The sequence below is a fragment of the Erpetoichthys calabaricus genome, chromosome 17 (assembly GCF_900747795.2).
Source record: "Erpetoichthys calabaricus chromosome 17, fErpCal1.3, whole genome shotgun sequence".
Lineage (NCBI taxonomy): Eukaryota > Metazoa > Chordata > Cladistia > Polypteriformes > Polypteridae > Erpetoichthys > Erpetoichthys calabaricus.
The window spans coordinates 30383495-30406838 of record NC_041410.2 but is presented as its reverse complement, the minus strand read 5'-3'; the positions used below and the strand labels follow the sequence as shown (position 1 = coordinate 30406838).

The 23344-nt window shown below is 38.5% G+C and overlaps 1 protein-coding gene and 1 long non-coding RNA gene across 2 annotated transcripts in view; both read left to right on the top strand.

Moving 5' to 3' along the window:
- Window positions 1-8407, top strand: part of LOC127526148 (uncharacterized) — a 75551-nt gene extending 67144 nt beyond the window's left edge. Inside the window, exons 2-3 of the long non-coding RNA XR_007933769.1 lie at window positions 8042-8088; window positions 8360-8407. This is a non-coding gene — a long non-coding RNA (uncharacterized LOC127526148). The remainder of the gene's footprint in view (window positions 1-8041; window positions 8089-8359) is intronic.
- The window catches only part of LOC114644615 (hemicentin-2-like), a 405336-nt gene that overhangs the window by 302602 nt on the left and 79390 nt on the right, over window positions 1-23344 (top strand). The gene's annotated exons all lie outside the window — the stretch shown is intronic.

Below are 23344 nucleotides of genomic sequence, written 5' to 3'. Positions count from 1 at the left end.
ATATTGAAATGCTACCACAAGTATTGAATTAAACACACTCAAACACATTCACATATTGAATCACATACGTGATTTGATGGTAGATGTGTACACACATAAAAAATGACAGTTTATTCTTGTATTTGCATACATTGCCAGGTCTGCCATGTCTGTGAAAACATTTCAAGTGATCTGCATTCACTCACAGACCGCTCCATTGACAATGTGCCATCTCACTTGTTCTTTTTCCCATACGTAAAACTGATGCTGGTTGCACACTTCTTATAGGGATAGCTTTCATGCTATACAAGACACTTTGTGCAGAACTGAATCATTCATTATAAGTAAGGGTAGAAATGCCCTTTAATGGGAAAGTGATAAGCATTATTTAGTCAGGGTGCCACCTCATCCAACATGACTGCTGCAGGTGTGTGATATTATGCTAGCCAAACAAGGTCAACAGTGATCCCATCAAATTTGCTAAAGTTTTTGCTGATCAGCAATAGTGAGGTTATAAATGTATTGGTTTTTTAAGTTATGTAAACCAATCAGAAGTGTTCATTGCTTCTTTAAATTATAAGAGATTAGTTACCATAAGGAACACAGATATGGGCTGATTCATTTATCTGGTTGGAGAATTATGGTTTTACCACCCAGATGATACCCAAGCCCATAAACATTGCATTTTTTGGCCTTATACCAGATTAAAAGTATATTTGCTTTCTCTTGTATTCATACAGTATATGGGAGAACAGGCCATCGGCGCTTAACATGTGCTTTACTGTTCACACATCCAATTCTGAAACCAGAATCTCATATCTCATAGTCATCGATAGCTTTCATATTCTTAGCTCTTTGCAGGCCTACCAGTCCTACAATATGACGCTGCTGACTGAGTATTTAAATCAGCATGAAAAAGCCATTGAATCCGTTTAAATTGTTTATTTTTCCCACTGGTGATGAAAATTTCACCTTGTGTACTTGAAACTCAGTTACAGAAATGATCAATTTACCCATAAATGGCATGTGACTAGCAATCGAAAGTCTCCCTGAACAATCTCAGTTTGTTTGAAATCATGAAAACTGTTTTATTGTATTTTTGGTGTTCATTAAAGATAATGCTCCAACTGTATAGCTGAATTTAATGATATCTCACCTCAGAAACCATGATAGTGTTTTATATTTTAACAGCATCTTCACTGGGAACAGTTACCTTGACAACAGAAAATCTAGCTGGAGCAATCATCGGTACATTTCTAGGGGGTGTTCTTGTATCAGTGATTGCATTTCTTATTGCAAATAGCATCAGGTGAGTACAACAAATGATCATCTTACTTCTGTTCTTTTCTTCCAGATATTAGCATGTTTGAAAATGATACGAGACATTTGATTTTACAGGTAACCCAAGCATGAAAATAATAATTTAAGTGTATGAATTTATTTTAGATGCAAAAGTCCTTCATAATAGAAAGGCCGTGCTGTTATTATTCTCCTGTTATGTTTACTGGCAGACTTCACAATTCATCCAGTTAAAATCAGGTAATGACTGTGTTTATATCTCCAGGAGGGGACAGCTATGCGGAAAAGTTCCAGATATTAAAGCAGACATTAATGGTATGTATCCCTCCCTTATGGTTTATCTCCACACTCCAATACTGCGTACTGATAAGTTATGCAACCTGTTGTTATGCCTAACCATGCATTTAGTTGCCAAGTTGATATCATGTTTCCTTCCACTTTACAGACTTCTTGGCAGGATTTTCAGTCTGTTAGTCAAAGACTAAGGCTTAACTTTCATTGCCATAACACCATAACCCTGAGTTGACTGTGTAACACATGTGCTGAATATTGAAACTGTAAAGGTTTCCATAGTGGCACTTTCAACACAGTTTAATATCAAGGAGGACAAATATACAAAACAGCATATTTTTAAGAGAAAAAGTACAGGTGATCCAAGAAGAACGATTAAGTACCTAATATAATGAAGGAACATCTTTGCATTTACCTCAATGGGTTCTGCTCCCTGTCTACTTACATTATCTTCTCTCATCTCTCATGCTTACATATTTTCAGCCCCCTGGTTTATTTTCCATTAGATTCTCTCCACCTCAGTTCTGTTCTGTATATTCAAAGGGATCCTGGCAAGACATAGTCAATGATGTTGATTCTGAGACCTGCTGGAATCACTTATTGGGGCAAGGATGGCTCCATTAAAGTTGTGGGACAAAATTACCAGCATTGTTGAGCTCCAGTCTACTAATAAAGCATATATGCCCACTTTGTTATATGCAGTAAGGACCTAACTGTATATGTTCCCAGCAAAAAAATCATTTCTGCTACCTGTTAGTATGGTGGAATTTTCCAGTCATTTTGTCACTCTCTCATGTCATCTCTTTTACTTTTGTGTCCAGAGAATAAGTAGCCATGGAGTACTCTTTAAACAGATATAGAATTTCATTCCCTGGAGGTGCCTTTTCTTTCCTTTTCTAATAATATGAAAATTTGCTATTCCAGTGACTGCATTTGCTCTCCTTCTTCACTAAGGCCCTTTCTTGTCTTCTCCGATCCTTTTCTTCCTGGTAAACCACATGGACTATGTAATGTCCTACCTTTGAAAAACCTACTGTATATTTAAAAGCACTGATGTGCTTAGCATAACTGGACTATAAACTTAATTATATTTTATTTAGCATTCTAAATTTTTTTTTCAAATTAATTTCATATGTCATCACTGTAGAATTACAATACCATGGGCAGTAGCTTGTAAGAAGAGAAGAGAGATTTCAGTCAGCCATTTGTTATTATGTTTAACACAGATTATTTTCCTGCTCTCACAAATCACCAACGATTAGAACAGCATAATCAAATTTCTCTATGTTCTCATGTCTAAATCTGGTACTCTGATACTGCTGCCTCATTGATTTGGAGGCTTCACTTGTTGTTATTCTGGAACACAAAACTGCAAAATAGAATGAACAGACCTTAAAATAAATAAAATCCTGACTAGGATTTCACTGGTCTTTCTCAGGAACAGGCCTCACCCCAGAGAGCCTGACTCCAAAATCAGATGGCTGACTTCGATTCCTGTAAAAGCCACAAATGGGGCTTAGGCTTTCAAAGTTTAAATATAAACACACAATAGCTTTAAAGAAAAAAATTTCCTTCAACTGTAAATCTCTGTCTTAAAAGTGGATTGATTAAGAGTCATGAACATAGCCAAAACTGACTGAGGCCTCCAAAATAAGCTACAAAGCACATCAGGGCCTTTATTGGTCAGCCCAGAAGAAGATACCACTTCTACCTAGGCTCAACATAGGGAAACTGGCTTTTAATGTACAAAATAATTTTAAAAATATGAAAAATACTTATCATAGAAGAAGAACTGAAAAAAACAAAAGCTGGCTTGGATGAACAATGTCAATGTCAATTTATTTACATAGCACATTTAAAGCAACATAGGAATGCTGTGGCCAAAGTGCTTTAAAATAATAGAATAAAAGAAAAACAAACAAATAGCATAAATAGAAATAAAAATATATGAACATAAATAAAAATAAAAATATATGAACATAAATCTGCGGTGGGTTGGCACCCTGCCCAGGATTGTTTCCTGCCTTGTGCCCTGTGTTGGCTGGGATTGGCTCCAGCAGACCCCGTGACCCTGTGTTTGGATTCAGCGGGTTGGAAAATGGATGGATGGATGGATGAACATAAATAAAAATAAAATAAAGAATAAAATAAAAATAAAAATATATGAACATAAATAAAAATAAAATAAATAATAAATAGAAGTAATGTTATATAATCACAATGAGGAAACCATCAGTATTACTGAAGGTCATGGAATGCAAGTGAATAGAAATGAGTCTTTAATCTTGTTTTGAACAGTTCAATTGATGACGACTCCTTTATGTAATGAGATAAAGAGTTCCATAGGCGAGGAGCAGCAGATGCAAAAGCCCTGTCCCCCTTGGTTTTACACTTGGTACGAGGGACAACAAGAGACAACTGACCAGAAGAGCTAAGCACTCTGGATGGCTGGTGTAAAACACACAATTCAGATAAATAGGCAGGAGCAAGCCCGTGTAAAGATTTAAAAACTAGCAACAAGATTTTAAAATCAATTTGAAAACTGACAGGCAGCCAGTGTAAAGAAGCTAAAATAGGAGAAACAGAGTCATACTTTCTTGCCCCAACCAGAAAGTGAGTGGCGGTATTCTGGACCAACTGTAACCTGTGTATCAGGGATTTGCTAATCCCAGAATACAGCAAGTTGCAGAACAAAGATAAAGAAGGATCTTCAATAAAAACTGTATGAAGATCAAAAATTGTATTTCAAAAATCCAAATCTTAAAACTGAGGCAAGATAATCTAGAACCAAAAAAGTCAGTCTTACAATAATACACTTTAGTACAACAGTCAATGAACCGTTGAAGGACCTTCCTCTCAGAATCAAATATATAGATTGACAACGGCCTTTCAATGGCAACATTATGGTGACCCCACCTCTTGGGGTTTCACCCAATAAAACAAAGACAATAACTATGAAACAAACATATACAATACAAATATAAAACAAAATGTGAACAAAACAATATTAACAAAAATCACAAAATGATAACACAATAGAAATAATACAACCAAATCAACTGAAATGTAAACCAAAAAGATTAACTTACTTAAGCCAGCAAACAAACCCTTCATGACAAATAAGAGTAGTTAGCTGACAGATAAAAATGTGGCTAAAGATGGAAAGAGCAGTTACGGTCCTAGTGAGGCACTGTGAAGGTGTATTGCCATTGGTATGACGGAGCCCCAGTAGCGTATGCACTTCTTTTTGTCTGAAAGTACTCAATAGTAGTGTGTCAGAGGGAGGAAGAGTTTCTTACCTTGAAACAAAAGAAAGAAAAAAAACTAAGCTAACATACTCAAAATGTGCTATATAAATAAATATTGTTGTTGTTGTTGTTGACAGCCATTAACCCTTAACTTGTTATCACAAAATATCCAGATTATCCAAAATGCCATATAAAGCCTTGTTTTACTAGAAAAGACACAGTGGCATTTTAAAAGAGTCACATTTTGTGTAATGTCTTTTAGCCACAATTACAGACTGTCGCTAATATCGCCCTTAAGCTCCAAGAAATAAAACAAGTTATGTCAAAGAAAAGCTGAGACACTGAGTTACTGCTAATCAATGGACGAAGAGATGCTTGCTGCTTTTATTAAGATCTTTGTGTGAAAGAAGAGTTTTTCTTTGCTCATTTATTTCATTTGTCTAAAGTCAAGCAATCAAGACTCAAAAAAATCTGACTGATCAGATCTGGCACTTTTTCTATTTGTTTTTATTTAGCAGATATTTGTATAGGTCATTTCTAAATTACCATAGAATTAAACAAGTACCTATGCACTGTAATGGATTTCATGGTCTGGCCATAATGAGGGAAAAACACAACATTTCAGGTTCTGTCTGTGATATTGGCAGGAGATCTAATCAATATTAAAAGTATGTTGGCATGGTGCAGGGACATTTATCCAGCTGGGTGACCAGCACAATGGAAGGAAAGGGGGAGACAATGGGATCTGGCTATGCTTTCCATTGATAGGCTAGATGGCAGCATCCCTGGGTTAGGATTCTCACACTGATATCTGCAGGGCATGCTGGAACCTATAGTCCCATGGTGATACCCTGCTGGGTTCCGTGAGGACCACCAGGGGGAGCTGCCAGGTTTCGTAATCCCTACATTCAGGGACTTACATTTGACTCGGAAGTACTTCCAGCAGACTATGCCACAGAACCAGAACTACTCCCGGGGAATCCATTTGAAAACAACATCTTTCAGCTCTTCTAGTTATGCACTGTGATAGGTGTGACTGATCTTCAGAATGGCAGCATGAATCACGTTCACCAGTTTGCTTGTACAAGTTACATAACTGTATGGTTTTGAACTTTGGTGTTTGCTCTCATTATAAGCAGACTGGAAAATTCAAAATATAAGACATTTAAATATAATCATAGACACTGTCTAACTACCAAGTTAACCTGATAAGAAACAATGGCTCCTTACATAGCCTTATACAGATAGTATGTGTGTGTGTTCCGCTTCTTCTGTTTAATGCAAAATATTTTGTTTCAAATTACTTTATTGAGTTTACAGGGAGATTTGCAATAATACTGTACTTTGTATCGTTAATGTGATACACATTATTTTCTTCCATATTGATATATCCCAAGGAACAATCCTGTTTTGAATGGCATACTGTGTAAATATTTGATGGATTGTTCAGTGGGCAGGGGATTGACATGGAAAAAGGGTAGTGGTAGAGGACAAAAACAGAATCTACCGAGGCCGAGAAAGAGAGAAAGAAAGAGGCATGGCAGTGATGACACAGATCATTGTGTCAGGGTAAAACAAATTGCTCACTAGCAAAACGCATGTTATATAAGTGCTGTGCATACCTCAGGAAGGCAGTAGTCAAAGATACGGAGTTGCTAGAGAGGGAATTTTGATCTGGAAACAAAGATTTCCCTGAGACACTTGAGGGCAATCAGACCAAAGCAGGTTGGCAGGGATGCCTTATCCTCATTGCAATGACAGACGTTGGCCAAAAGGCCAAAACAGCTAATTAACAATTGATGTCAGCATGTTTTCCTAAGTAGAAAGTTGGACAATTCTGTTCTTTAAAAGGTGAGCTTTTGGAAAGAAATCTACAGGCTATTGTTTCTCTCCAGGATGCCATTCATGACTGCAAACTGTGGGACTGTGTGACCTTTTTAATGAGACACCATACAGACTGTGGAAGGCATGTGTTTGCAATGGTATCACTGAATATCACAGATCCTTGTGGGGTGTTGTATCAGGGTCATTGGTGTATCATGGTGGCTTTAACTGACCCCATTGGGGGGTTCAAAGTCATCTAAATCCAGAGGCCCAGTGACACTAGAGCTAATTGTCAGATAAAGAAAGATAAGAAAAGTGAGATGATCACACTGAGAGACAGAAGATAGATACTTTATTAATCCCAAAGGGAAATTGACATACTCCAGCAGCAGCATACTGATACAAAAAACAATATTAAATTAAAGATTGATAACAATGCAGGAAAAAAAACAAACAATAACTTTATATAATGTTAATGTTTACCCCCCCCGGGTGGAATTGAAAAGTCGTATAGTGTGGGGGAGGAACGATCTTCTCAGTTTGTCAGTGGAGCAGGACATTGACAGCAGTCTATCGCTGAAGCTGCTCTTCTGTCTGGAGATGACATTGTTTAGTGGATGCAGTGGATTCTCAATAATTGATAGGAGCCTTTTGAGCGCCCGTCGCTCTGCCATGGATGTCAGACTGTCCAGCTCCATGCCAACAATAGAGCCTGCCTTCCTCACCAGTTTGTCAAGGCGTGAGGCATCCTTCTTCTTAATGCTGCCTCCCCAGCACACCACCACGTAGAAGAGGGCGCTTACCACAACTGTCTGATAAAACATCTGCAGCATCTTATTGCAGATGTTGAAGGACGTCAGCCTTCTAAGGAAGTATAACCGGCTCTGTCCTTTCTTACACAGAGCATCAGTATTGGCAGTCCAGTCTAATTTATCACCCAGTTGCACTCCCAGGTATTTAAAGGTCTGCACCATCTGCACACAGTCACCTCTGATGATCACGGGGTCCATGAGGGGTCTGGGTCTCCTAAAATCCACCACCAGCTCCTTGGTTTTGCTGGTGTTCAGGTGTAGGTGGTTTGAGTTGCACCATTTAACAAAGTCCTTGATTAGGTCCCTATACTCCTCCTCCTGCCCACTCCTGATAGACCTCAAAGGTGAGGTGTTTACTGAAATGTGAATTTCCCCATGGGATTAATAAAGTATCTATCTATCTATCTATCTATCTACTCCTAGTACTGGTAGTCTAGGAAAGATGGGCAAAAAATCCAAATATATAAATCAACCTGTATCATAGCTGGAATGACTCTGTTGAGTTTTTAATATTGAATAATAATGATAACAATGGTCATTTAGGAATTTTATTATATTTTGTATTAACATATTGATCCTCTGTTACAGAGAACCCACCCAGCACTTATGAAAATGTGCATAACATGAAAACAATGGTAAGTCTCCTTATCAGTCCTTTCACTCTGCTTTAATTCTGGCATTATCTCATTCACATTTATAATTAATTGCGTTTTTTTTCTCATTTACTTTATCTCTACTGCGTAAACCAGTTTTAACTTTCAGAATTACAAATTTTGTCTTTGGCAATACAATATATTTAGTGGTGATTTTTTCCATTATCTACTTATACAGTCCACTCCAGAGATCGCAACCTAAGCTGTTCTTTCCAGCAGCTATTACTAATTTTTCCACATCTTAAATTTTTAGGATAAAGGTCCTTCTCTTCCAAGTCCCAGCACAGATCCCCATTACATGGTAAGGAATTTAGCATGTGTTCTGTTTAATTGTACTACAATGATTCACAAACTGTTTATCGAATATTGAGAAAAGAAGGTAAACTGTTTCTGAAGCTGATTACAGGAGAAATCAAAGATAAAATGTTGATAATGATGAAATTTTTAACAGAATACCAGGGCCACATTTTTGTTGTTTTGCTGCTTAATATTGTATGAAGAGAGTAAATCTGAATTATATTTCAATTAAATAAATTTATACACTAGTAAGCACTGTTTGTCATATACAAATGTCTGAAAATGAATACTCCAAAACAAATCTCATCAATAAAATTATAATTAATAAACATCCATAAACAAATTCATTTTGAAAACATTTCATAGACATTTTCACTTTGCTAATTTTATATTGCTAAAATATTAATAGATTTTTAATAAAAATCTTTAATTCATCTGTCATTCAGGTTCTAGTTCATAATATACATACTGTTTAGTAAAAAAAAATATACTTGAATTTCTGATCAACATGCAACATATCAACATTCTCCAATATGTTTCTTGCTCTATGTAATTTTTAGAACATTAGAACAATCCATATGAAAACAAGCCATTCAGTTTAACAAAGCTCACCAGTCCTATGCACTTAATTCTTCCAAAATAACATCAATCTAGTTTTGAAAGTCCCTGAAGTCCTGCTGTCTTCCACACTACTGGGTCACATATTCCATGTGTTTATGATTATCTGTGTAAAGAAAAACATTCTAATGTTTGTGTAAAGTTTACCCTTAACAAGTTTCCAACAGTCCCTGTGTTCTTGACTTCAATCATGTCCCCTCTTAATCTTATTTTACTTAAACTGAAAAGGCTCAACTCTTTTAATCTTTCTTCATAATTCATGCTCTGCAGTCCTGAAATCAGCCAAGTCGCTCTTCTCTAGACTTTTTCTAGCACTGCTATGTCCTTTTTCTAGCCTGTACCAAAATTGTTCACAGTACTCTAGCTGATGCCTTACCACTGCATTATAAACTTACCACTGTGTTATCTTAATTAAATTTGAAGTGATGGAAAAGAAAAGAAAATTGTTATGTTTTCATGAAGACAAGTATTTGAACAGGAGTCAATAGTAAGCAACACTGGGCAACAGCAAACAATATCAAAATGTCCATGACCAAAAAATCTTACGGTACTTGGGTTTCACAATCCACATGTCATCATCCAGTCATATGTTGACAGCATCATAAAAGCATTTATTTTTTCCAAAGTATTTTTAAATAAATCACTTCTGGAAAATGTTTTCATGAACAAAATGTAATGCACTCAGAGGCGAAGGAACATTTCAATTGTAGACCCTCCATTCATTACATTTAAATTCATATCCACATCTGGAGCACCTTGGGATTATTTAGCAGTAGGCTGTAAAATTCCACATGTTAACTGACCTTCTGATTGTTAGAGCAGAGGCCCAAGTCTGCTTGTGAAGTTTTCATTCGATTTTCTTTAACTTTTACTTTTTAGTTGTAAAGGTCTCTCTATGCATGTTTTTCTGGGTATCCCCAAAAGCTCAGTGTTAACCAGTAAAAAAGCTTTAACTGAGTTGGATGCCTGACCACCGAATTAGGCAGGGAGATGGGTCTTCAGTTAAAATGCTTGGTAAATCTGAGTGCTCTCCATATTTATAAATGAAAGCGTTTTCCAGAAGAGATTTATGTAACAGTATTTTAGTAATAATACTTGTGAGTGTACCACTGGATAACTATAAATGTGGATCATGCAACATGAGAAAATAAGATTGTTCATGAACATTTTTGATACTGTTTGTTATTTTCCAGCGATGGTCACAATAGATTTCTGTTCTATCCAAAACATTTTTCTTTCTGTTCTGAAAGAAAACATTCTTCTTCTTCTTCTTTTGGCTGCTCCCATTATGGGTTTCCACAGCAGATCATCTTCTTCCATATCTTCCTGTCCTCTATATCTTGCTCTGTTACACCCATCACCTGCATGTCCTCTCTCAACACATCAATAAACCTTCTCTTAGGCCTTCCTCTTTTTCTCTTACCTGGCAGCTCTATCCTTAGCATTCTTCTCCCAATATACTCAGCATCTCTCCTCTGCACATGTCCAAACCAACACAATCTCGCCTCTCTGACTGTCTCTCAACCATCCAACTTGAGCTGACCCTCTAATGTACTCATTCTTAATCCTGTCCATCCTCATCACACCCAGTGCAAATCTTAGCATCTTTAACTCTGCCACCTCTAGTTCTGTCTCCTGCTTTCTGGTCAGTGCCACTGTCTCCAGCACATATAACATAGCTGGTCTCACTAGCGTCCTATAGACCTTACCTTTCAGTATTGCTGATAGCCGTCTATCACAAAGTACTCCTGACACTCTTCTCCACCCACTCCACCCTGCCTGCACTCTCTTTTTTACCTCTCTTCCACAATCCCCATTACTCTGTACTGTTGATCCCAAGTATTTCAACTCATCTGCCTTTGCCAACTCTACTCCCTGCATCCTCACCATTCCACTAACCTCCCTCTTATTTACACACATGTATTCTGTCTTGTTCCTGCTGATCTTATTCCTCTCCTCTTTAGAGCATATCTCCACCTCTGCAGGGTCTCTTGAACCTGCTCCGTATTCTCACTACAGATCACATGTCATCAGCAAACATCATAGTCCACAGGGACTCCTGTCTAATCTCGTCTGTGAACCTATCCATCACCACTACAAATAAGAAGGGGCTCATAGTTGATCCCTGATGTAATCCCACCTCCATATTGAATGCATCTGTCTCTCCTACCGCAGTCTTCACCACTGTCACACTTCCCTCGTACATATCCTGTACGACTCGTATGCACTTCTCTGCCACTCCCAACTTCCTCATACAATACCACAGTTCCTCTCAAGGCACCCTGTCATATGCTTTCTCTAGGTCCACAAAGACACAATGTAACTCCTTCTTGCCTTCTCTATAATTCTCCGTCAACATCCTCAGAGCAAACATTACATCTGTGGTGCTCTTCCTTGGCATGAAACCATACTGCTGCTCACTAATCATCACCTCCATTCTTAATCTAGCTTCCACTACTCTTTCCCATAACTTCATGCTGTGGCTCATCAATTTTATCCCCCTGTATTTACTACAGTTCTGCACATCCCCCTTATTCTAAAATATCAGCACCAGTACACTTCTTCTCCACTCCTCAAGCACCCTCTCACTTTCCAAGATTCTATTAAACAAACAATCTGGTTAAAAACTCCATTGCCATCTCTCCTAAACACCTCCATGCTTCCACAGGTATGTCATCTGGATCAACAGCCTATCCATTTTTCATCCTTTTCATAGCTATCCTTACTTCCTTCTTGCTAATCCGTTGCACTTCCTGATTCACTATCTCCACATCATCCAACCTTCTCTCTCTCTCGTTCTCTTCATTCATCACCCTCTCAAAGTACTGTACTCTTTCCACCTGCTCAAAACACTAACCTCACTTGTGAGTACATTTCCATCTTTATCCTTTATGACTCTAACCTGCTGCACATCTTTCGGTCCCTCTGTCTAGCCATCAATACAGGTCCTTTTCTCCCTCCTTAGTGTCCAATCTCTCATACAACTCATCATACACCTTTTCTTTATCTTTCGCCACCTTTCTCCTCACCTTCCACCTTATCTCCTTGTACTGTTGTCTACTTTCTGCATCTCTCTGACTATCCCACTTTTTCTTTGCTATCCTCTTCCTCTGTATACTCTCCTGAACTTTCCCATTCCACCTCCAGGTTTCCTTTTCCTCCTTCCTCTGTCCAGATGTTACACTAAGCACCCTTCTTGCTGTCACCCTTACTAATTCTGTAGTTGCCCAACTGTCTGGTAACTCTTCATTGCCACCCAGTGCCAGTCTTACTTTCTCCCTAAACTCAACCTTGCAGTCTTCATTTTTCAACTTCCACCATTTGATCCTTGGCTCTGCCCTCACTCTCTTCCTCTTCTTGATCTCCAACGTCACCCTAAAGACCACCATCTTATGCTGCTTAACTACACTTTCCCCGGCCACCATTTTGCAGTCTTCAATCTCCTTCAGATTGACTCTTCTTCATAGGATGTAATCTACCTGTATGCATCTTCCTTCACTCTTGTATGTCACCCTATGTTCCTCCCTCTTCTTAAAATACTTATTCACCACAGCCATTTCCATCCTTTTGGCAAAATCCATTATCATCTGACCTTCCTCATTCCTCTCCTTGACACCATACCTACCCATCACCTCCTCATTTCCTCTGTTCACTTCACCAACATGTCGATTGAAATCCGCTCTAATCCCCACTTTCTGTCACTTGAGTACACTGTTCATCATTTCATCCAACTCACTCCAAAAATCTTCTTTATCATCCATTGCACAGCCAACTTGCGGGGCATTTGCACTAACAACATTCATCATCACACCACCAATTTCCAGCTTCATAATCATTACTCTGTCTGACACTTGTGAGGGATGGCCGGCATTTCAGTCCAGCCAGGATGTCCCTCAACAGAAAGAAGCAGGCTTTGTAGGACAATACATTCCCCAGAACACTAGATGGCAGCTCCCCTGGATGGAAAAGGCTCCTTGGATCCCCGCAGGGCAGCATGGGACATGAAGTGTTTGTACAGTATTATTGGAGAATTGTGGAGTGCGGTGCTTTGTGCACGATTATTGAAGAAATAATTATTAAAATCTTCTTGGTGTGTTACACGTGTGTCTGGGACGTCTGTTTGGAGGGTTCAATGGGGCAACAGTGACCTCTAGCATCCACAGTGGCGTAGTCGGCAGGATTCTCTAGCGTTTTTTGCAGAGGACCTGTATTTAAATTTTCTGTGGTCAGAGAACCCTGAGAAGGCAGCGTTCGGACACGCAGAAAAACATCGCCAAAAACTCAAATTTACCAAGTCCGTTATGGGGAAGAAGAGAGGTAAGCAGAGCGGCAGCGCCAGCGGAGCAGCTCTTCTCATAATGGCCGACGCTCGGTAGAGCGTAAGAGCGACCACACGGGGTATGTGCCAGGGAAATAATTGCTGATAAGTTTAAAATAACTCACTTTGTACCTTGTACATACCTCAGAAAAAATCATCCGGAGGCTCTGTGGGATGCAGACAAGGCTCCCACTGACAGTGGCACGCTCTCGTTCGAGCCGGTGAGAGAGACACCCACTGTTTGGTCCTTCGTCGAAGAAAAAACGGACTTGGACTTTCTAAAGGGGAAGGGGGAGGCGAGCAAAGCACCGCTCACCCTGCAAGAAGGTAAGGAGGGCCGGGAAGTGGCTGATCGGTCTGTTGACAAATTAATAAAGACAGACCGCAGTTCGCCGAAGAAGGCAACCCGGCCCTCAGATGAAAACAACTCCAAATCCCAGAAGCATCCGTGAAGCCCGTCAGAACACTTGGCGACAGCGGACGTGCTCAATGGCTCCTGGCCGGCAGGTAAGAAAAACAAGGAAGTAAACTTGCCTCCGGTCGAAATAAATAACTTTGTACACATGCGGGAACTCGAGAAATTAATCGAGCCCATACGAAGTATTTTGTAGATAATGACAGCGATAAAGAAGGTTATCGAAGATCTGGGAGTGACAGCCGAAGCACCTTTGAGACGGGTGAATGAGTACCTGCGGCATTTGGGACGAGAGCCTCCCATCTTATATGATTTGGCGGTACAGGTGAGTCATATCGGTACCGTACAACATAAAGGGACGCAGTGTGATCCGGGCCCGCGTTTAATAAGTAGCGGGTGCCAAAGCACTGCGAGCCCTACAAAAGAATATAGGTTAATGACAGAAGGGGCGGAGGAAGCGCCAATTGACCCGGGGCAGCTGGGAAGTGCTGTCTCCCGGAGCGACATGGTGCTGAACACGCCGCCTCCTTACAATAAAAAATCAAAGGGGATTCAGACAGTGAAAGGGCTCTCTTTAACTAATAGAGAGACCCAAACTGTGAACAACCCATAGATTAAGAAGGAGATCCCAAAAAAGAAAACTGGGTCTCCTAACAAAATAGAAAAGAGTACTGAGAGCACAGTGGTGGCTATGGGACCTCCCTCGGTGGAGAAAAGGGTGGAGCCAGACATTTCAATGCGGTTCCAGTCTCACGGAGGAAGGCGACCAGGAGGACGGCGGATCTGCTATAACTGTCGTCGGCCGGGCCACGTATGGTGATGTTGTCCACGGGGGACAGGGGATCAGAGGGATTCCCGTTATAACGTTCCCCCAAGGTTCTCCGGGGAGGCTAGACAACCTTGCTGAGGCCCAACTTACAGATCCTCCTGGAGGAAGACGTCCCTCGCGGGGCTGGATGCTCAAAACCATAATTTTTCGCTGAGAGGAGGGTACTGTGATATGTGGCCGGCCTTTCATCCCGGCCAATACCCCCAGGCTGCCAGGTGGAGCCCTCCCTGCCGCATAGAGGTGCCCCAAATGCCAGCAGGGAATACTGAAAATGTTGTTTTTATCCTCAGCTCTGTTGGATACCTTGGGGCCCACTAGAGGACGCTGCAGGGAGGCACAGAGACTATTTGCCTTAAGCCCAGGAAGTACATCAGAGTCACATGGACAATGGGAATGATGTGCTTCCTGGGTGAAGAAAAGAAGGATTTTTATCTGACCCGGGAGTGTTCCAGATCACATGGACAGAGAGGGTGAAATGCTTCCGGGTCAAGGGCTATAAAAAGGACAATGAAACACCTGAGCGTTGAGCTGAGCTGAGCTGGGTGGAAGGGTGGCAACGTGTCTGGGAGTGGAGGATTGTTTATTGATTAGTGATTGTTTATTGTATTGGTTTATTGTATGAGTATTGTGGAGTGTAGGTGCTTTGTGAACTTTAATATTGTCCAAATAAATAATTATTGGACTTTTACCTGGTGTCTGGAGTGGTCAGAGGGTTCAAGAGGATGACAGCGACCTCAATCTGTCACACAGTCTTTTCACCTCCAAAACACTTTTGACATACTCTTCCTTCAGAGTAACCCCTAACCTATTTCTCCTCCCATACACACCATGATAGAACAGTTTGAATCCACCTCCAATCCACCTGGTCCCTTCCATTTAGTCCCTTGCATGCACAATACATCAACCTTCCTTCTCTCCATCATATCTGCTAACTCTCTCCCCTTACCAGTCATACTGCCAACATTCAAAGTTCCTACTCTCAGTTCCACTTTCTCTACCTTCCTCCTCTCCTCCTGCCTTCAGAAACCTCTCCCCCCTCTTCTTCTTCTTTGGCCAAGAGTAGCCCAATTCCCGACAGCACCTTTTTGGCTAACAGTACTCTTTGTTAACCCAGGGCTTGACCGATCTGGTTTGGAAATTTGTATTGTTGTCCGCATATTGATTTGGCAAAATTTTACACCAGTTGCCCTTCCTGATGTAACCTTCCCCAAAAGCGCTATATGAATGTAATGAATTATTATTATTATTTAAACGGGCTTGGGAGTGGCATGAAGAAACACACTGGTTTGTGCATCCCCTGTGGCTGGGTTTTCTGCAAGGAAACAGAGTAACAATTTTTCTCATCCACAACTACAAACAGTATGAGGTAAGTAACATTCAAAAAAATCTTTTGGGTGCAGTTTTGCCTTAAAGATACTGCCATTATGAATCACACTGATCTGGAACAATCTGAAAACAAAAAGACGGAAAGAAATTACATTAAACAAAAATGACAAAGTAAGTTTTTCCTCCCTTTCTAAATATATATGTTAACACTCTTTTTATAGTTTCAAGTGTCCAACACTCTAATCTCTTGAAAACCCTTGCAGAAATTGCTTTTAGGAATACTTTATTAATAATGATTTTAATCTTTCACAGGGTCTGCAGCCTGGAAGGCAGTCAATCTACCACTCCCTTCAAGGAAATATGGCAGCTTAGCATAAGATGGAGAAAGGTTTATATTGGGACAGTCATTTGTGATCACTGGACAGATCCTTCAGTTGCATTTATAGGAAAAATGCAACAATTCTATGATTTATTATTGTGTTTTAAAATATTTAAAGCCACAATTATCAAATATTTTTTCTAAAGCTGAAACACACGTTTAAATTGTAGCGAAGTGAAACGATTCACATTCATGATATCTTCCATTCCAGCTTCATGAGTTTTCATTGCCTGCACTTCTTTAAACAACCATCTTTGTTTTACTTATTGATGCTTTAGTGACTAGAAAATTAAAGGCCATTTTAAAATATGTGTTTCACATTTGGCAGAACACATTACTGCCTATATGTTAGGTGTCCATGGGGCTTAGAAACTTCGTTTTTAGGATACCTTGAAGATCAGGTTTGAAATCAGTACTTTAACTGCTGTTTGTGCTGTGATGTGCTTCTTTTTGTATCAGGCCACAGAAGATACTCAGGCTCTTCTTCATATGCCAGCTTTTTAAAACAATTAATTTCATTTGTTTTTTTCCTAAATGCTGTTTTTAAATCGAAATAGATTTTCAAATATGGTTTGTCTATTGGAAAAGGTTTATATCCAATCCAGCACAATTTAAGGTTTTTATATTTTGTAGGGGTACACCCACATTTGAACTTTAAAGATTTGTAATGCTGATTTAACTTTGAAAATAAAAGTATTTATTTCAACAAGTTACAAGTTGCATACTGTATGTTTATCCTCATCATCTTCATCATCTTCTTCAGAGCAAGAATCTCTTTTCAAACCGCACTTTTTTAAATTTGTTTTTATTGATTTCAATTAGAAAGAGATAACATTCCATACAGTAAAGTCAAATTTAGCAAATTTAATCAAAATTTGAACCCCCCAGACCCCCCAGAGAAAGAGGAGCAAGAAAAGAAGAGTCCTTTTCCCCGAAATGGAAACTTATTATAAAATGTTATTGATTAGTTCCTGTCATATTTTTAAAAAGTTTTGAACAGATCATCTAAGTGGGAATTAGATTTTTTCCAATTTCAGGTAGTACAGAACATCAATTGTCTACTGAATTAAGAGTGGTGGGGTGGGATTCTTCCAGTTGAGCAAGATAAGTCTACACGCTGGTACTGTAGTAAAGGAAAGGACAGTTTGTTTGTCCTTCTCCACTTTAAGCCCGTCAGGGAGCCCACCAATCACAGCTATTAATGTGTTAGGAGGAATTGTGACACCAAGGCTGTCTGAAAGGCATTTAGAGATTTTTGTCCAGAATGATGTTAATTTGGTGCAGGCCCAGAAAATGTGGCCTAGTGATGCTGCAGCTCAATTGCAATGTTCACAGGTTGAATTTTGCCCTGGAAACATTTTGGACAATTTTAAACAAGATAAATGCACTCAATAAAATATTTTAAGTCAAATGGCTGAATGCTTTGCACATATGGAGCTCGAGTGTATTCTATGCATGGCTGCCTTCCACTCCTTTTCTGAAATATTGAGTGACATATCCTTTCCCCAATGTACTCTGGGGTCATTGAAAGAAAGAGACTTTAAAATATTTTTATAAATTGTAGAGATGCTATCTAAGTCTTCAAGACTGATCAATAATTCCTCAGGAATAGAACAAGGTGGAAGGTGAGGAAAGTTGAGCAGGTTCTGTTTAGCAAAGTCTCTATTTTGAAAGTAGTGCAAGAATTGTGTTAATGACAAGATGTATTTGAAGCATAATTTTTCGTAGGATGCAAAGACATTATCTATGTACATATTTCTAAGTGTTTTAATCCCAGAAATTTCCCAGACATTGATTAGTGTATGTGTTTGAGAGGGTGGAAAAAGGTGGCCGTTATGTAGAGGTACAACAGATGAAAGCTTCTCTGTCTTAAAGTGCTTCCTACATTGGTTACATATTCTGAGAGAATGAAGGGTAATTGAATTTTTAGTGTAATAACGGTAGTTTGTAATAAGCTCGGGCACAGAGCAGGGATTTTATTTAATTTCTATTTTCTTTAAATCCTGCAAAATTCTTGCAGTTTTACTTTTTTCAGATGATCAATTCAGAGAAAAAATTGAAAAGCTGTATGGTAATGCTTACGATACAAATAATCTGGTATTCAATATCACATAAACAGTGGAAATAGTCATTGACTTTCACAAACAACAGTTACAACCTTGCCCCATAGAAATTAATGATTCTGTAGTCAATGTGCAGGAAGACTTAAATTCTGGGGCACAACTATCACAAACTCTTTCAGATAGGACACTAACACCACTTCCATTATTAAGAAGGCTCAGCAGCAGATGTATTTTTTATGCCAACAAGACACTAAGTATCTCTCAGCCCAGCCTGCTACAGTTCTACTAAGACATAAATGAAAGTGTGATCACACACTCCATTGATGTCTGGATGGGTTCAGTAGTAATCTGCTCAACAAATAAATTACTGCATATCATGAGGACTGCTGAGAAAATAATAGGCTGTGCTCTTCAATCTTTTGCAGACCTTTATGTACCTATGTCAAAAGAATCACCATTGACTCTGCTCATTCAGGTCATCAAATGTTCCAAAACCTCCTTTCTAACAATACTTTAGGTTCATTAAAACTAAAACTAATTGACAGCTAAACAGTTTCTTTTCATTCCCAGAGCCATAGTCCACGCAAGCCAGCAATTTAGCTTCTCTTCCTAGCTTATTTGTATGTTCTTTCATATATGAGGTTGTTAGTGTGTCTATATATAAATGCAGTATATGTACATGTATGTATGAACATTTGTACACACTGTACACACACACTTTGATTTACACATCTCCTTTATCATTGCCCTACTCTGTAACTGTTTATAATGTGTGTTGTTTAACTTGTGTTATTTATGTTATTGCTATGTGATTTTGTGTTCTGCTTTAAGCAGCGTCAAAGTTAAATTCCTATTCATTAAGTACTGGTGAACAAAAAGTGATTCTCATTCTGATTGGCTGAGAGATTTTAAATGATGCACTTTGCTTTATCACATTATTCAGATTTTTAAAATTATTGCAGTATGTAAAACATACCACTTATACTTTTAGATCTTTACTGCTAGGGCTAAAGTACAATATTCTGGAGCATTTCTGGCTGATTATACTGTTGCATTAACAACAACATTTATTTATATAGCACATTTGTATACAACAATGTAGCTCAAAGTGCTTTATAAGATGAAAAAGAGAAAGTTACAATTAAAGAAAAACAATTATAATTTGGCAATAAAATTTAAAAAATAAGTAACAAGCAAAAAAAGGAAAGGTCAGGTGACCATGAGGACAGAAAAAAACAAAATAACTCCAGTTAGGCTGGAGAAAAAAACAACATCTGCAGGGGTACCAAAGGAAAAATACCGTCAAACCCCAAATGGGCATTCTACTTAACATAAATGTTCTTAGTTCATTTTACTTGTTTCCAGGTTAGAAGATTTAATGAAGTCAGTCTCATGGACAGCTGACACAGCCGCCTTAATTCCATCACTACAGGGTGTTTCATGGTGCTTTGATCAGGTGGTGGTGGTACAGATTGTCACCACTGAGGAAACAAAAAAAAAACGACTGAGAATAGTAAGGATTAGTACTTGTTTTTATCACTGTATAATATGATAATTCTATACCCATACAGTCTATTAGGAATACAGCTAAAATGTAGCTACGAAACAGCCGTAAAATAATAGGCTTTTAACAGTTTTTTGAAATGTTCCACAGTATTAGCCCTCCGAATTTCTGTTGGTATAGTTTTCCAGATTTTAGGTGCATAACAGCAACAGGCCCCTTCACCACTTCTTTTAAACTTGGCTCTCGGAATTATAAGCAGACACCCATTCAATGATCTAAAGGTACTAATTGGAGTGTAGGGGGACAGCCTTTCCAAAATATAGGACGGAGCAAGATTGTTTAAGGTGTTATAAACCATTAGTAGTACTTTAAAGTAAATTCTAAATGACACGGGTAACCAATGTAACAACATTAAAACTGAAGATATATGCTCAAATTTTCTTTTTATGGTTAAGATTCTGCTGCATTCTGTACTAATTGCAGTCAATTGATGTATTTCTTAGGTAGTCCTGTTAGGAGTGCATTACAATAATTTAGTTGACTGAAAACAAAAGTATGAATTAATTTTTCAGTGTCTTGTAATGTTACAAGAAGTCTATCTTTAGCTATATTCCTTAAGTGAAATAATGCAGTCCTAATAATCTAGTTAACATGTGATTTAAAGTTTAGGTCAGAGTCAATGATAACCCTTAAATTCTTTACTATGTCTTGACTTTAAACTTAAGCAATCAAGTTATTTTTAATGACCTCACTATATCCACGTTTGCCAATCATTAAGATTTCTGTGTTTTCCTTATTTAGTTTGAGAAAGTTACTTATCATCCATTCGAAAATACTGTTATGACATTGGATCAGAAAGTCAAGAACATCAGGGTCATCAGGTGCTATCAGTAAAAACAGCTGTGTGTCGTCTGCATAGCTGTGGTAGCTCATCTTGTGTTATGAGATAATCTGACCTAATGGACGCATGTAGATTGAAAAGAGCAGCCAACCCAGAATAGATCCTTGTGGTACACCATATACCATATCATGGGTCTCAAAAGCACAATTACCATAACTTACAAATAATTTTCTACCTGTGAAGTACGAATTAAACCAATTTTTGCTGCCAGGAGGTCCACCCATTGTCTAAGGCAGTGGTTCTCTATCTGTGGGGCGGGCCCCCCCTAGGGGGGCGCAAAGTAACAAAAAGGGAGCGCAAAAATGTGAAAAAAGGAAAACAAGAATCAAAAATAGGACAAATACATCTATTGAAACCAAAACAGATTAACTTAAACTACATTCTGATACTAGAAAAATAAATACAGTATAGAGTTAAATAAATGTTGATAAAAGTTAAGTAGGTATAATAAAATAGTGCCCTCTTCTACACTGTGGTGTGCTGGGGAGGCAGCATAAAGAAGAGGGACGCCTCACGCCTGGACAAACTGGTGAGGAAGGCAGGCTCTATTGTAGGCACGGAGCTGGACAGCTTGACATCCATGGCAGAGCGATGGGCACTGAGCAGGCTCCTGTCAATCATGGAGAATCCACTGCATCCACTAAACAGGATCATCTCCAGACAGAGGAGCAGCTTCAGTGATAGGATGCTGTCACTTTCCTGCTCCACTGACAGACTGAGGAGATCATTCCTCCCCCACACTATACGACTCTTCAATTCCACCCGGGGGGGGGGGGGGGGGGGGGGTAAACATTAACATTATTCAAAGTTATTGTCTGTTTTTACTTGCATTTTTATTATTCTTTAATTTATTATTGTTTTTTGTATCAGTATGCTGCTGCTGGAGTATGTGAATTTCCCCTTGGGATTAATAAAGTATCTATCTATCTATCTATCTATCTATCTATCTATCTATCTATCTATCTATCTATCTATCTATCTATCTATCTATCTATCTATCTATCTATCATTAATTAAAAAAGAACAAATTGGTATTGGTATTAGTGGGCTCCTTTGAAAAAAACGTTGGGGGGGGGGGGGCGATTTAAACTGTTATGAAAACTTGGGTCACAAATACTTAATGGTTGAGAAACTGTGGTCTAAGGCAATGTATAAGAATACTGTGGTCTGTGGTGTCAAATGCTGCACTCAAGTCTAAGAGAACAAGAACAGACATACGGCCTCTGTCTACATTAACCCACATATCATTTACTGCTTTAACCAGTGTAGATTCTGTTTGTTCTAAAACCTGACTGAAACTTACGAAGAATAGAATGTTTATTCAAGTAATCATTAGCCTATTTAGTAACTTCCTTTTCTTAAATTTTACTTAAGAAAGGCAGGTTAGAAATTGGTCTAAAATTGTCAAAGACAGAGGAGTCAAGATTATTTTTCTTGAGTGGGGGTTTAACAACTGCTGTCTTTAGACATTCAGGGAAGACCCCCTTACCTATTGATGAGTTCACTATGTCAAGTACACTATCAGTATATATGCCTACACTTCACTTAGGAGCTTTTGTAATTTAGTAATGTTAGCCTAAAACCCTACACCAGGGGTCCTCAGTCACAGTCCTGGAGGGCCACAGTGGCTACAGGTGTTCATTCCAGCCAGTGTCCTAATTTGAAATCAGTCCTTGCTGATAATGAAAGTTGGTGCTTAACTCAATGCCACTAGTGCCTTTATTCATCAAAGACAGATTTTAGTTACTTTGTAGATCAGAGGTCCTCAATTACAGTCCAGAAGGTCTGCTATGGCTGCAGGTTTTCACTTTAACCAATTTCTTAATTGGAACCCTTTTATTTACTACTAAAGCAATATGTTTTTGGGCTTAATTTTAGTTCTCTTGCGTGTTACCATTCAGAACCCTTAATTAACTATTTTAGATTTTAGCAGCTGCATTTAAGTTTTAATTGTTGCCTGTTTTCTTAATCAGACATTAGTTAATAATGAGATGCAGATAACCAATAAACCAGCAGCTAATGTGCTTACCATGAAGTATATGTGATAAAAAATGTTTAGAAATGAATGAGATGGGAATCGGAAGGACCATTAAGTTTAAATCTATTCTGGTTGACAAAACACATGAATAATGTTCTAACAGAAGGAAACTCTAAAGTGCAATTAAAATCTCTCTTGGATGAGTTCAAGCATCAACAAGCTAAATAGTTTACAACCAAGTTTCATTATCAGCATGGACTGTCTTTTAACTGAAAGACTAACTCTCCAGTACTGTGATTGAGGACCCCTGCCCTACACCATCAGTTCACGCTCAAAAACAGATATATATATATATATATATATATATATATATATATATATATATATATATATATATATATATATATATATACCGTCTTTTTCCGAAATTAAGACATCCCCCGAAAATAAGCCCTATCGAGATTTTCGGAACTTTTTGTAATATAAGCCCTCCCCCGAAAATAAGCCCTAGTTAAAATAATGTGAAAAAAAGAATTCGTTAAAAAATGCTGTTGATTTATTAAGTATGTTTAGCTTCCCTAATACTCGTATTTCAGAGAAATGTTTGAAA